We start from the raw sequence: 12,003 nt of genomic DNA, 5'->3' as shown, positions 1-12,003 counted from the left end.
ATTGTGTGTCCTGTCGGTCTTCAAAATTTAAGCAGAGGACAACATTTAAACAGCCCCAAGTAAACAGATCACTCCGTAGGTGCCTTGTGTTTTGCAGGTAATCCTTCTTGCTGGGCTGTTGGTAGGAATCACATCTTTCCAGCTATGCGGCCCTGAATGTAAATGTCTAAAAAGCACCTGTGGGAGGGAAATGTTTGCTCTCCCTGGCAACACAGGGCAGATGTCTCAACTTTTTCACTTGTCTACTCTATGGACATGCTGCAAACGTATGGGGTGAGTTTGCAAACTGGCAGCCCATGGATAGCCTATAGATGTGTTCTGTTTGGCCACACAATGTCTTGTTTTTGTTTTTGAACTTGAATTGGTTACCCTGGTCTAAAAATTCACATGATCCAGGTTTCTGGCTTTTCTTGGAAAAGGGAAGATCTGGCAACACTGAAGCTGTAGGTTTTTCTCATATTAGCATCATCAGTCTGAGTGGGGAGGTGCTCCCTGCAGATGGGACCACCATTTCCTTCTGCCTCACTTCCACTCAATTTCAGTCACGGAAATTGCCTGAACCCTAAAGGCATTTGAGTTGGGGACTCTTGGCCTGTGAAATCCTCTTTGGTCATTGATGGAGAGCATGGCTACTAGTGTTTTGTTCCTTTGGGTTTCCTATAACCTCTCTTCCTCCACCAGAAATGATACCAGAAGAAGTCAGTATCTGTGACTCCTGCTGATTATGTCTTTTCTGAGTTTATACTTAATGCTACAGTTGAATACATGTGTCATGTTACCAGCAGGTCTTCATATGAGGATCAAGGGGATGAATCCCTCTCTTAAAAAAATGGTTTTAAATGTTTATTTTACTTATTTTGGGAGAGAAAAAGCACAAGCAGGGGAGGAGCAGAGAGAGAGGGAGAGAGAGAATCCCAAGCAGGTTCTGTGCTCAGCATGGAGCTCCACAGAGGGCTCAATTCCACAACTGTGAGATCATGACCTGAGCCGAAATCAAGAGTAAGACGCTTAACCAACTGAGCCACCCAGGTGCCCCCAGGGGATGAATCCATATTTGAAATTTATCTCTTGGCACTATTTCTAGGTTCTTTAAAGTCCAAGGGCTTCTGTGTGTGCAGAGGAACACTGCAACTTCCAGTATCAAGATGACAGATGCACAATTTATCAAATTTACAAGCTTAATAAAACATAGAAAATAAAAATTTCTTAAATTATGTTTTTACATTTAAATCCTGATTATAACATTTATTTATTTATTTATTTATTTATTTATCAAGGAACTTTCTTTGTTGTTTACATCTAGGAGTTTTATGCTTTCAGGTGTTTTATTTAAGTCATTTTTTTTTTTTTTTTAATTTATTGTCAAGTTAGCTAACATATAGTGTATATAGTGTGCTCTTGGTTTGGGGGGTAGATTCCCATGATTCATCATTTATATACAACAGCCAGTGCTCATCCCAACAAGTGCCCTCCTCAATGCCTATCACTCATTTCCCCCTTCCCCGCCCCCCATCAATCCTCAGTTTATTCTCCACATTCAAGAGTCTCTTATGGTTTGCCTTCCTCTCTGTTTGAAACTATTTTTCCCCTTCCCTCCCCCCCACGGTCCTCTGCTAAGTTTCTCAGGTTCCACATGCCAGTGAAAACATATGATATCTGTCTTCCTCTGACTGACTTATTTCACTCAGTCTAATACCCTCCAGTTACATCCCCATGTTGTTGCAAATGGCAGGATTTCATTCTTTCTCATTGCCAAGTAGTATTCCATTGTATATATAAACCACATCTTCTTTATCCATTCATCAGTTGATGGACATTTGGGCTCTTTCCATAATTTGGCTATTGTTAAAAGTGCTGCGGGTTGCCTGGGTGGCTCAGTCGGTTAAGCATCTGACTTCAGCTCAGGTCATGATCTCACAGTTTGTGGGTTTGAGCCCGCATTGGGTCCTGTGCTGACAGCTCAGAGCCTGTAGCCAGCTTCAGATTCTGTGTCTCCCTCTTCTCTGCCCCTACCCCACTCGTGCTCTGTCTCTCTCTGTCTCTCAAAAATAAATAAACATTGAAAAAAAATTTAAAAAAAAGAAAAAAGAAAGTGCTGCTATAAACATTGGGGTACATGTGCCCCTATGAATCAGCACTCCTGTATCCTTTGGATAAATTCCTAGTAGCACTATCTCTGGGTTGCAACTTATATTTATGTGGGGTGACAATAACAGAAAACCCTAGCTCAAAGTGGCTTAAATAACAAGGAAATGTATTATCTCATACAACGTGAAGCTCTGAGGTGGGGTGGGCTGTGGATGTGGTACAGCTGGGCTCCAGCTCCATTTTGTTGTGGCTCTCTTGGGTTCTGCCCTTCTCCGTGTATTGGCAGCACCCTCAGGCTTGTCACAATGTGGCTGCTGCCATGACATTATCATATCCAGACACAACAATTCAGAGAAGGAGGTGAGACTCTTTTATTTCCTCTTAGGGAGATGTGGGGGGGCAGGGCACAAAACTGTGGAAACCTCTCCCAGAAATTCCTAGGTGAACTTTGACTTACAACTCATTGATCAAAGCTGTGCCACATGCCTATTCCTAGACCAATCGCTGGCAAGGAGAATGGGACTGCCATTTGGCTTTTACTAATTATCCCAGAGTGAATGAGTGCTGGGGAGTTTATCTTCATGATCACTGCAAAAACGTAATTAAATTCCCTTAAACAACTCAAATTACATTCATAAATCCAATATGATCACCTCTCTGAACATTTCAAACATCCTAACACACCAAAGGACCAACAGAAACACAAAAGTCAAATAATCACAAAGGCTAGAGCTACATTTAAATCGAATTTGAAAATTTTAAAACCATAGTTTTATTTTTTCATTATTTCTATATTTATAAGTAATATTTATTTTGATACTTTTCTAGGGTTACAGATTTTACTAGATCCCAAATTAGAATAATACCACTAGATCCCAAAGTAAAATAATACCACCTCATACTGGCCAAGGTTATAGGTTATTTGTGTTTGGCTATTTTAATAGGTTGGAGTTATTTATAGTTGATTCTTGACCATAGCAGGGGGCTAGTGGCACCTTCTAAATCTGAACTGGCAAACATCAGGCTGCTCCCACCTTCATGACAGCTTTATTGAGATAAAATTCACATACCATACAATTCACCATTTAAAGTGTACAATTCAATGGTTTTCAATATCTTCAGAGCTGTGCCACCATTACCACAATCAATGTTAGAACGTTTTCATCACTCCCATAAGAAATCCATCAGCAGTCATTCTCCATTTCCCCCTCTTCCAAGCTCTACTCAACCACCAATCAACTTTCTGTCTGTATGATTTGGCCTATTCTGGACATTTCATACAAATGGAACACTATGTAGAAGCTTGACTCCTTTAAATCATTAACCTTTGGGACACCTGGGTGACTCAGTCAGTTAAGTATCTGACTCGTGATTTTGGCTCAGATCATGATCTCCTGCTTGTGAGACAGAGCCCAGCGTTGGGCTTCATGCTGAGCACGAAGCCTGGTTAAGATTCTCTCTCTATCTCTCTGTTTCCCCCCCTCTGACCCTCTTCTCCATTCTGTCTCTCTCTCTCTAAAATAAAATAAAATTAAAAGTTAAAACTTAAAAACTTTACTTGCTCTATCAGTGTTACTTGTCATGCCTACACCTTTCACAGAGAATTTCCTGAAATTATGTATTTTTAAAGTTTTACTTAGTATTACATAATTGGTTGTATTGCTTTTTGTTATGTATTGGCCCAATTGTTTGGAATGATTGGAAATATAAACATGCCATATATATTAGTCACTCCCTCCCTTCCTTCCTTTCTCCATGTCTTCCTTCTTATTTTAAAATTTATTTTCATTTTTTTCATAGTGATTTTTGAGAGAGAGACAGAGTACAAGTGGAGGAGGGGCAGAGGGAGAGGGAGACATAGAATAAGAGGTAGGCTCAAGGCTCTGAGCTATTAGCACAGAGCCCGACGCCAGGCTCAAACTCACGAACCATGAGATGGTGACATGAGCCGAAGGTGGACGCTTAACTGACTGAGCCACCCAGACGCCCCTCCCCGTCCCTTCCTTCTTTCCCTCCTTCCACAAGTATGTGTTGAATATTTTCTCTGTATCAGATACTGTGCCAGGCACAGGGGACCTAACAATGAGCATGCAGGTAGGCCTTTCCCTCCTGGACTTCTAGTTGGGAGGAGGCCCTGGCCCTTCTGCGGATGACTTGAAGGGCACTATGTTGGTATTGCTGAGTTACCATTCCAGAATTCTTCAGTGGGCCCTCAGAGTAACTTGCTCCTTCCCGTATTTCTAATTTTTCTCCATCTCTTCTACCATCTGAACCTTAACATACCATCTTCATGTGTAATTATCATCATTTATATAAACTTTTCCATACATGCTGGATTATCTTATTAGCACAATAACAAATCATGAAATATGTGTCAGTTGCTTTGTTATCAAGTTTTACTTGATTACAATACTAAACTATTCATTTATTTTATATTTATATCAAGATTCTTGCAAAAAAGGTTATTTGTTATTGTTATCATTATTATGTTTAGAGCGAGAAAGAGAGAGAGGGAGCACAAGCAGGGGAGACGGGCAGAGGGAGAGACAGAGAATCTTAGGCTCCATGCTCAGCACAGAGCCTGAGGCAGGGCTCAATCCCAAACCCCTGGAATTATGACTTGAGCTGAAATCAAGAGTCAGATGCTCAACTGCTTGAGCCATCCAGGTGCTTCCAAAAAGGATTAGAATTGAGGCAGAACATAGGTCATTTATAAGTAACCAGGGTATAGATAATAACAGTTAACTGGAAAACCTTTCTTACTAAATTTACTCTGGACCAAAAAAAGAATGCAAACAAATTTGCACTAATCAAGAGACTTCTGAATAGTGATAGGTGATTCAAATAAAAATTTTAAAGAAGAAGAGGTTATAATTATAGATTTGGCTAGAGGTTAAAAAAGGAAGTATATGGTAAATTAAGGAAGTATATTTTTATGTTAGAACAAAAGTAATTTCCAGCTGGATAAAAATGGAAAGTTTTATTTGATTTTATTTTTTAAATGTTTTATCTTTGAGAGAGACAGAGGGAGAGAGAGAGACAGAGACAGAGACAGAGTCAGAGACAGAGAGACAGCGGGGAAGGAGCAGAGAGAGAGGGTGACAGAGTTTCCAAAGTAGGTTTTGCACTGACAGCAGAGAGCCCAATGCGGGGCTAGAACTCATAACCTGTGAGATTGTGACCTGAACCGAAGTCAGATGCTTAACCAACTGAGCCACCCCGGTGCCCCAAAAATGGAAAGTTTTAATGCAAACTGATGGATTTAAAAAGAAAAATCTTTGGGTCTGTCACCTGGAAACAACTTTACTCACTACCAAATTGATTTACACACCCAATATCCAGATTTTGGATTCTGTTCTGCTCCTAAGAAGAAACCAAGGTTTTTTGAAGCATTGTCAATTCCATGTCTTGGAGCAGGGGAAAATCAAGAGGGGCTTATAACATCCAAGAAAAGGATGCTTCCAAAATTTTTTGAAATCATGCTGATTGGGCATTAAAGCCAATATAAGAGGGTTCCCACTGGCCACGTTGTGATTCTTTTGAGCATCAAAAAGAATAGTTAGTTAATGATACATTTGTAAAAGTTCGTGAGTCAAAGTGAAAAGTTTAAAATAACTATTTAAAAAGTAACTATAATACAAAAGGATACATATAATAAAATGCATCAAAATTTGTATTAATTTTGAAAGTAGATGTTAATATTTTTGGCCATTTTGTTTCTTCTGTTGTGTATATTTTGCATATAAAGTATAAATATGTATTTCTCTGTGTGTAACGAGGGAGGAGTGTATGCAGCGGACTGTGAGTAAGCCAAAATTTATGTAAAAAGCAGGGATTGTACTAAGAACAGGAAAAAAAATGATTAACCTCATGGTCATATAATTACCAGGTTAAAAAAAAAAAAAAAGAGTCTTTGGGTGCCTGGGTAGCTCAGTTGGTTAAACGTCCGATTCTTGATTTTGGCTCAGGTCATGATCTCACGGTTGTGAGCATGGAGACTGTTTGGGATTCTTTCTCTCTGCCTCTCCCCTGCTTGTGCTCTCACTCACTCTCGCTCTCACTCTCTCTCTCTCTCTCTCTCAAAAAAAAAAAAAAATGTGTCTGATAATGTGTTACAAGATGGCATATTAATTAAACGTCATAAGAAAGAAAGTTGACTCTGCAAAATCAATCCTTTCCTTCCTGGGAGGTAAACTTTTGGATAACTCTACTAATATATTGAAAGTTAGGTGATGGAGATATGGGGAAAGATTGGAAATATGGGAAGGAGCAGGAGTGCCTACAGAGCAGTTCTGGAATGGTAACTAAGTGGCAGTGGCACCCACATAGGGCCCTTCAAGTCACCAGCCAAAGGGACAGAACTTCCTCCCAACTGTGAGTCTATGAGGGGAGAGGCTATATGCATGCTCACTGTTGGATTCCCAGTGCCTGGCACAATACCTGATACAGAGAAAATGCTCAATACTTATTTGTGGAAGGAAGAAAGAAAGAAGGAAAGGAACGCAGGCATGGAGGAAGAAAGGAAAGGAGTGAAGAATGGAAGAAAAGATGATTTGTTTGTTTTCTTTGTTCTTTTGGATATTGCTGGTTTTCTCCATATCTTTATTGAGGTATAATTGACAAATAAAATTTGTATATATATAATGTCTATGATTTCTTGTCAGGGCTGCCTGGCTGGCTCAGTCAGAAAAGTATGTAACTCTTGATCTTGGGGTCAAGGGTTCAAGCCCCACATTGAGGGCAGAGATTACTTAAATAAATAAAAATGCACTTAAAAATAATTGCCACATGGGGCGCCTGGGTGGCTCAGTCGGTTGAGCGTCTGACTTTGGCTCAGGTCATGATCTTGCGGTTTGTGAGTTCAAGCCCCACGTTGGGCTCTGTGCTGACAGCTCAGAGCCTGGAGCCTGCTTCTGATTCTGTGTCTCCCTCTCTCTCTCTGCCCCTCCCTGACTCATGCTCTCTCTCTGTCTCAGAAATAAATAAGCATTAAAAAAAATTAAAAAAAAATAATTGCCACAAAGCTAATTAACATATACATCATCTCACCTTGCCACCTTTGTGTGTGTGTGTGTGTGTGTGTGTGTGTGTTGAGAGCATTTAAGATCTATTCTTTTATCAAATTTCAAGTTTACAATACAGTATTGTAAACTATATTCACAATGCTATACATTTGATCTCCAGAATTCTTTCATCTTGTAAAACTTTGTACCCCTTGACCAGCATCTCCCTATTTTTCTCTCCCCCTTTCCGTCTTTCTCTCTCCCTAACCACCATTCTACTCTCTGCTTTTATGAGTTTGACTATATTAAATTCACATATAAGTGAGATCATGCAGTATTTATCTTTCTGTGTCTGGCTTATTTTACTTCATAAAATGTCTTCCAGGTTCACCCATATCGTCACAAATGTCAAGATTTCCTTCTTTGCAAAGGCTGAATAATTCATTATATATGTATTACATTTCCTTTATCCATTCACCTGTCAATGGACTTTTAGGTTGTTTCTGTATTGTGGCTGCTGTCACCAATGCTGTAGTGAACATGGATATGCAGATATCTCTCCAAGATACTGATTTCATTTCCTTTGGATATATACCCAGAGTGAGATTTATGGATCATGAGATTTCATTCTATTTTTAATTTTTTGAGGAAACTCCCAACTGTTTTTCATAATGGCTATATCAGAAGAAAAGATGTTCGATGGTATTCCCAGAGGGAGAAGATGGGCAGAGAGAGATATCCTCTTCTCTACTACTCTCTCCATCAGTTTCCTGTGTGGCGTCTGAGGGCCTAAGTTGTTTTGTCCTTGCTGAGAGGCAATAAAAGGGAAGAAGCAAGAAGGATATTCAATCTGAAACTGAACCACACCTAGGGCACCTGTGTTTGGCTTGTCTGAGTTCCCAGAATTTCTAGGTATGCCTGACTGTCAGTTAGAGGTTTCCACCAGATTCAAAACATGGATGCTCCCCATTATGAATGGGGCATGACCATATGAGTGTCACTAAATTAAGACTTCAGAGGGGCTTCATAGCTGCTTTCAACTCTCTCCTCTGCTTCTCTCCCCCAAGCTGAAGTAAATAGCCAGCATGGCCTCAGCCAAAGTTTTCTTTGCCATTTCCAAGTAGGCTGAAAGTTTACCTATTGGAGATTAATTTACATTTAGAGGTTAACACTCAAGGACTGGCTGAAGGTAAGGAATAAATGGTCATTGGAACCCAAATGTGGATTGCTTTAATTTAGATTGCTTTCCTATACTCAGAAGAAGAGGAGTTTTGATGGAGAGGGTGGAAGGGAAAGATCAAGAATTAACTCAAGAACAAGGAGCACTATGAAGGGAGAGTGGAGCTGAGAGAAGTCGTAGAGGCTAGGGAGGCTTTGGACCTCTCTGGCTGAACTTTCTTAGGCCTTTTCATTAACTCCTCTTCAAACCACTCCTTAAAATTTGGTGTTCCCTGGGCCCTAGATCCTTATCTCATCTTCTGCTTTCTCTAGCTGTTCTTGCCCACTCATCTACTTGTATGTCACACCTAGGCTGGACATTACCCATAAGCCCTCAGGTCACACTCTTGTCTTTGAGCACTGAAACCATGTACAAATCAAGCACTTCTTCAGGCTCTGCCTCCCACCCTTGGGTTTGGAGTTTTGGTTTGGCTGCTCTCCCTGATTTCTGCACCACTCCTTTATCTTTTTTAATTTTATTTTTTAAAATTTCCATCCAAATTAGTTAGCATACAGTGCAACAGTGATTTCAGGAGTAGATTCCTTAGTGCCCTTTACCCATTTAGCCCATCCCCCCTCCCACAACCCCTCCAGTAACCCTCTGTTTGTTCTCCATATTTATGAGTCTCTTATGTTTTGTCCCCCTCCCTGTTTTTATATCATTTTTGTTTCCCTTCCCTTAGGTTCATCTGTTTTGTCTCTTAAAGTCCTCATATGAGTGAAGTCATATGATATTTGTCTTTCTCTGACTAATTTCACTTAGCATAATACCCTCCAGTTCCATCCACATAGTTGCAAATGGCAAGATTTCATTCTTTTTGATTGCTGAGTAAGACTCCATTGTATGTATATACCACATCTTCTTTACCCATTCATCCATCGATGGACATTTGGGCTCTTTCCATACTTTGGCTATTGTTGACAGTGCTGCTATAAACATTGGGGTGCATATGTCCCTTTGAAACAGCACACCTGTATCCTTTGGATAAATACCTAGTAGTCTGCACCACTGCTTTTGCACCAAATTCTCCTCCTCTCTGTCTAGTCTTTACCAGTAGTGAAATCTAGTAGATTTCAGCCAGGCTCTGCCTGGCTTTTGGATTTAGTGCTACCTAAACAAAACCCGTGTCTTGGTCATCCTTCTGACTGCAAAGACCAAGGTGTCTTAGCCTATGATTCTGATACCAGTTCTGATGCATGGGTTTTTTTCCCTACACCAAGCAATTCTCCAACACCAGCCGGTATCAATTCTGACATGATATACCTGGAGATAGAATCAGATGCCATAGGCTAAGGGCTAAGTCCCACAAATCAGATGCCAATCACCAGTGCAAGCATGGGTTATTACCAGTGTTTCTGACAGACTAGTTAGAAATCAGAGGTTCCTATACCCCTCCTCCTTTGGTCAAATTGATTTGCTAGAGTGGCTCACAGAACTCAAGAAACCAGTTTACTTACTAGATTACTAGTATATTACAAAAGATTAAAAAAAAATTTTTTTTAACGTTTTATTTATTTTTAAGACAGAGACAGAGCATGAACAGGGGAGGGGCAGAGAGAGAGGGAGACACAGAATCGGAAGCAGGCTCTAGGCTCTGAGCCATCAGCCCAGAGCCCGACGCGGGGCTCGAACTCAGGGACTGCGAGATCGTGACCCGAGCCAAAGTCGGACGTTTAACCGACTGAGCCACCCAGGCGCCCCATTACAAAAGATTTTAAAGAATGTCAATGAATAGCCAGATGAAGAGATACATAGGGTGAGGTCTTGCACACTGAAGCTTCTGTTTCTGTGGAGTTTGGGGCCTGGCACATGGGTGTGTTCTGGTTTACAAACCCAGAAGCTCTCTAAACCTTGTTTTTTGGGGCTTGTATGGAGGTTTCACTACATACACATGAATGATTAAATGACTGGTCATTGGTGATTGGTTATACCTCCAACCCCTCTCCCCTCCTCAGTCAAGGAGTGGGACTGAAAGTTGCAACTTTCTAATAATATGGATGGCTCCAATGGAAACCAGCCCTCATCCTTAGGTGTTTTCCAAAAGTTGTTCATTAATGACAACAAAAGACAATTTAATCACTCTTATCACTTAGGATATTCATGGGTTTTAGGAGTTCTGTGCCAGATATTGGATAGAGGCCAAATGCAGCTTACCTTTAAACAACACAGGCCATAGTGAGTACTTATGATTTTATTAATAACATTTTCTTTTCTCTAGCTTACTTTATTGTAAGAAAACAGTATCTAATACATATACACAATGTAGGTTGACTGCTTATGTTATCCAGTCAACAGTAGGCTGTTAGCAGTTAAGTTTTGAGGAAATCAAAAGTTATATGCAGATTTTCAGCTGTGAGGTGGTTGGTGCCCCTAATCTTTACATTGTTTAAGGGTCAACTGTATATATTTCTTATTGTGAATCACAATATCATGTAGTCAAAATACCATTTTTTTTTTTAAAGTTTAGTTATTTATTTTGAGAGATAGAAATCACATGTGCAAGAACAGGGGAGGGGCAGAAAGAGAAGGAGAGAGAAAATCCCGTGGGGCCAGATCTCATGAACTGTGAGATCATGACCTGAGACGAAAGAAATCAAGAGTTGGACGCTTAACTGACTGAGCCACCCAGGCGCCCCAAGCCAAAATACCATTCTACATTCCTCTTTCTCCCTCATCCCTTCATCTCCCGTGTGCTTTTTTTCTTTTTTTGGGGGGGAGGATTTTATATTTCTGCACATTCAGCTACCTCTTTCTAGAATACCCTTCCTTCTCCTCTACAGCTGTTTGTAAACTTTTACTAATTTTTGTACTTTTTTTATATTTGAAAAAAATATTTATTTTGGGAGAGAGAGAGAGAGAGAGAGAACATGCACACGTGCATGTGAGCAGGGGAGGAAGAGAGAGAGGAGGAGGGAGAGAATCCTGAGTAGGCTCTGCACTGTCAGCACAGAACCCAATGTGGGTCTTGATCCCATGAATCATGAGATCATGACCTGAGCCGAAACCGAGAGTCGGATGCTTAACTGACTGAGCCACCCAGGTGCCCCAACTAATTTTCAAGACTCAGTCTTCACCTTAGAGAAGCCTACCCTCATCCCTATCCTCAGTGGGTAAAATTGACATTGATTTTCATGCATTCTGTGAGTCAGTAGATCTGGCCTTTTTCTCAGTGGGAGATCATTAAATCAGGATATTCCATGGACTACTGGGCTCTGCTAAAACTCCAGCTAATATTGTCTGGGAAGGCTTTCAGAATTAGCCCTGTCACACAGTTATCATTAAAAGGTCACATTTTGCTGCTTTTGCGTCTTGAGCAAACCACCCAGCCCTAAAGCCTCAAGAGGCTTTTGTCCTTCTTGGCATCAGAGCTCTATTATTATTCTCTTCCTTCTTGTTCGTCACTATTGCCCCTCCCATTTGGATAGGCTTTAGTGATTATGTCTGCTTTCACAGATGGTATCTTATTTGTTCCTCACAATAACACCCTCATGAGGCAGAGAGGGCTGTTGTTTTTACCAGGTGAGGGGACTGCAATTTCACCTGGGTCTGAGGGTGTGGGGCAGGCCTGACTCCCTGAGGTGCTACTGAAATTCTGGGACTGGTTTATGAAATTTCCCATGGAACCAGAAGTTTCCCCGCATCCTCAGGAAAGCTGTGGGGTAATGGCAGTAATGAAGATGCTATCAGCAGCTG

Source organism: Panthera pardus, unplaced genomic scaffold (assembly GCF_024362965.1).
Source record: "Panthera pardus isolate Hobbes unplaced genomic scaffold, ASM2436296v1 HiC_scaffold_12, whole genome shotgun sequence".
Classification (NCBI taxonomy): Eukaryota; Metazoa; Chordata; class Mammalia; order Carnivora; family Felidae; genus Panthera; species Panthera pardus.
This window is presented reverse-complemented; position numbering follows the sequence as displayed.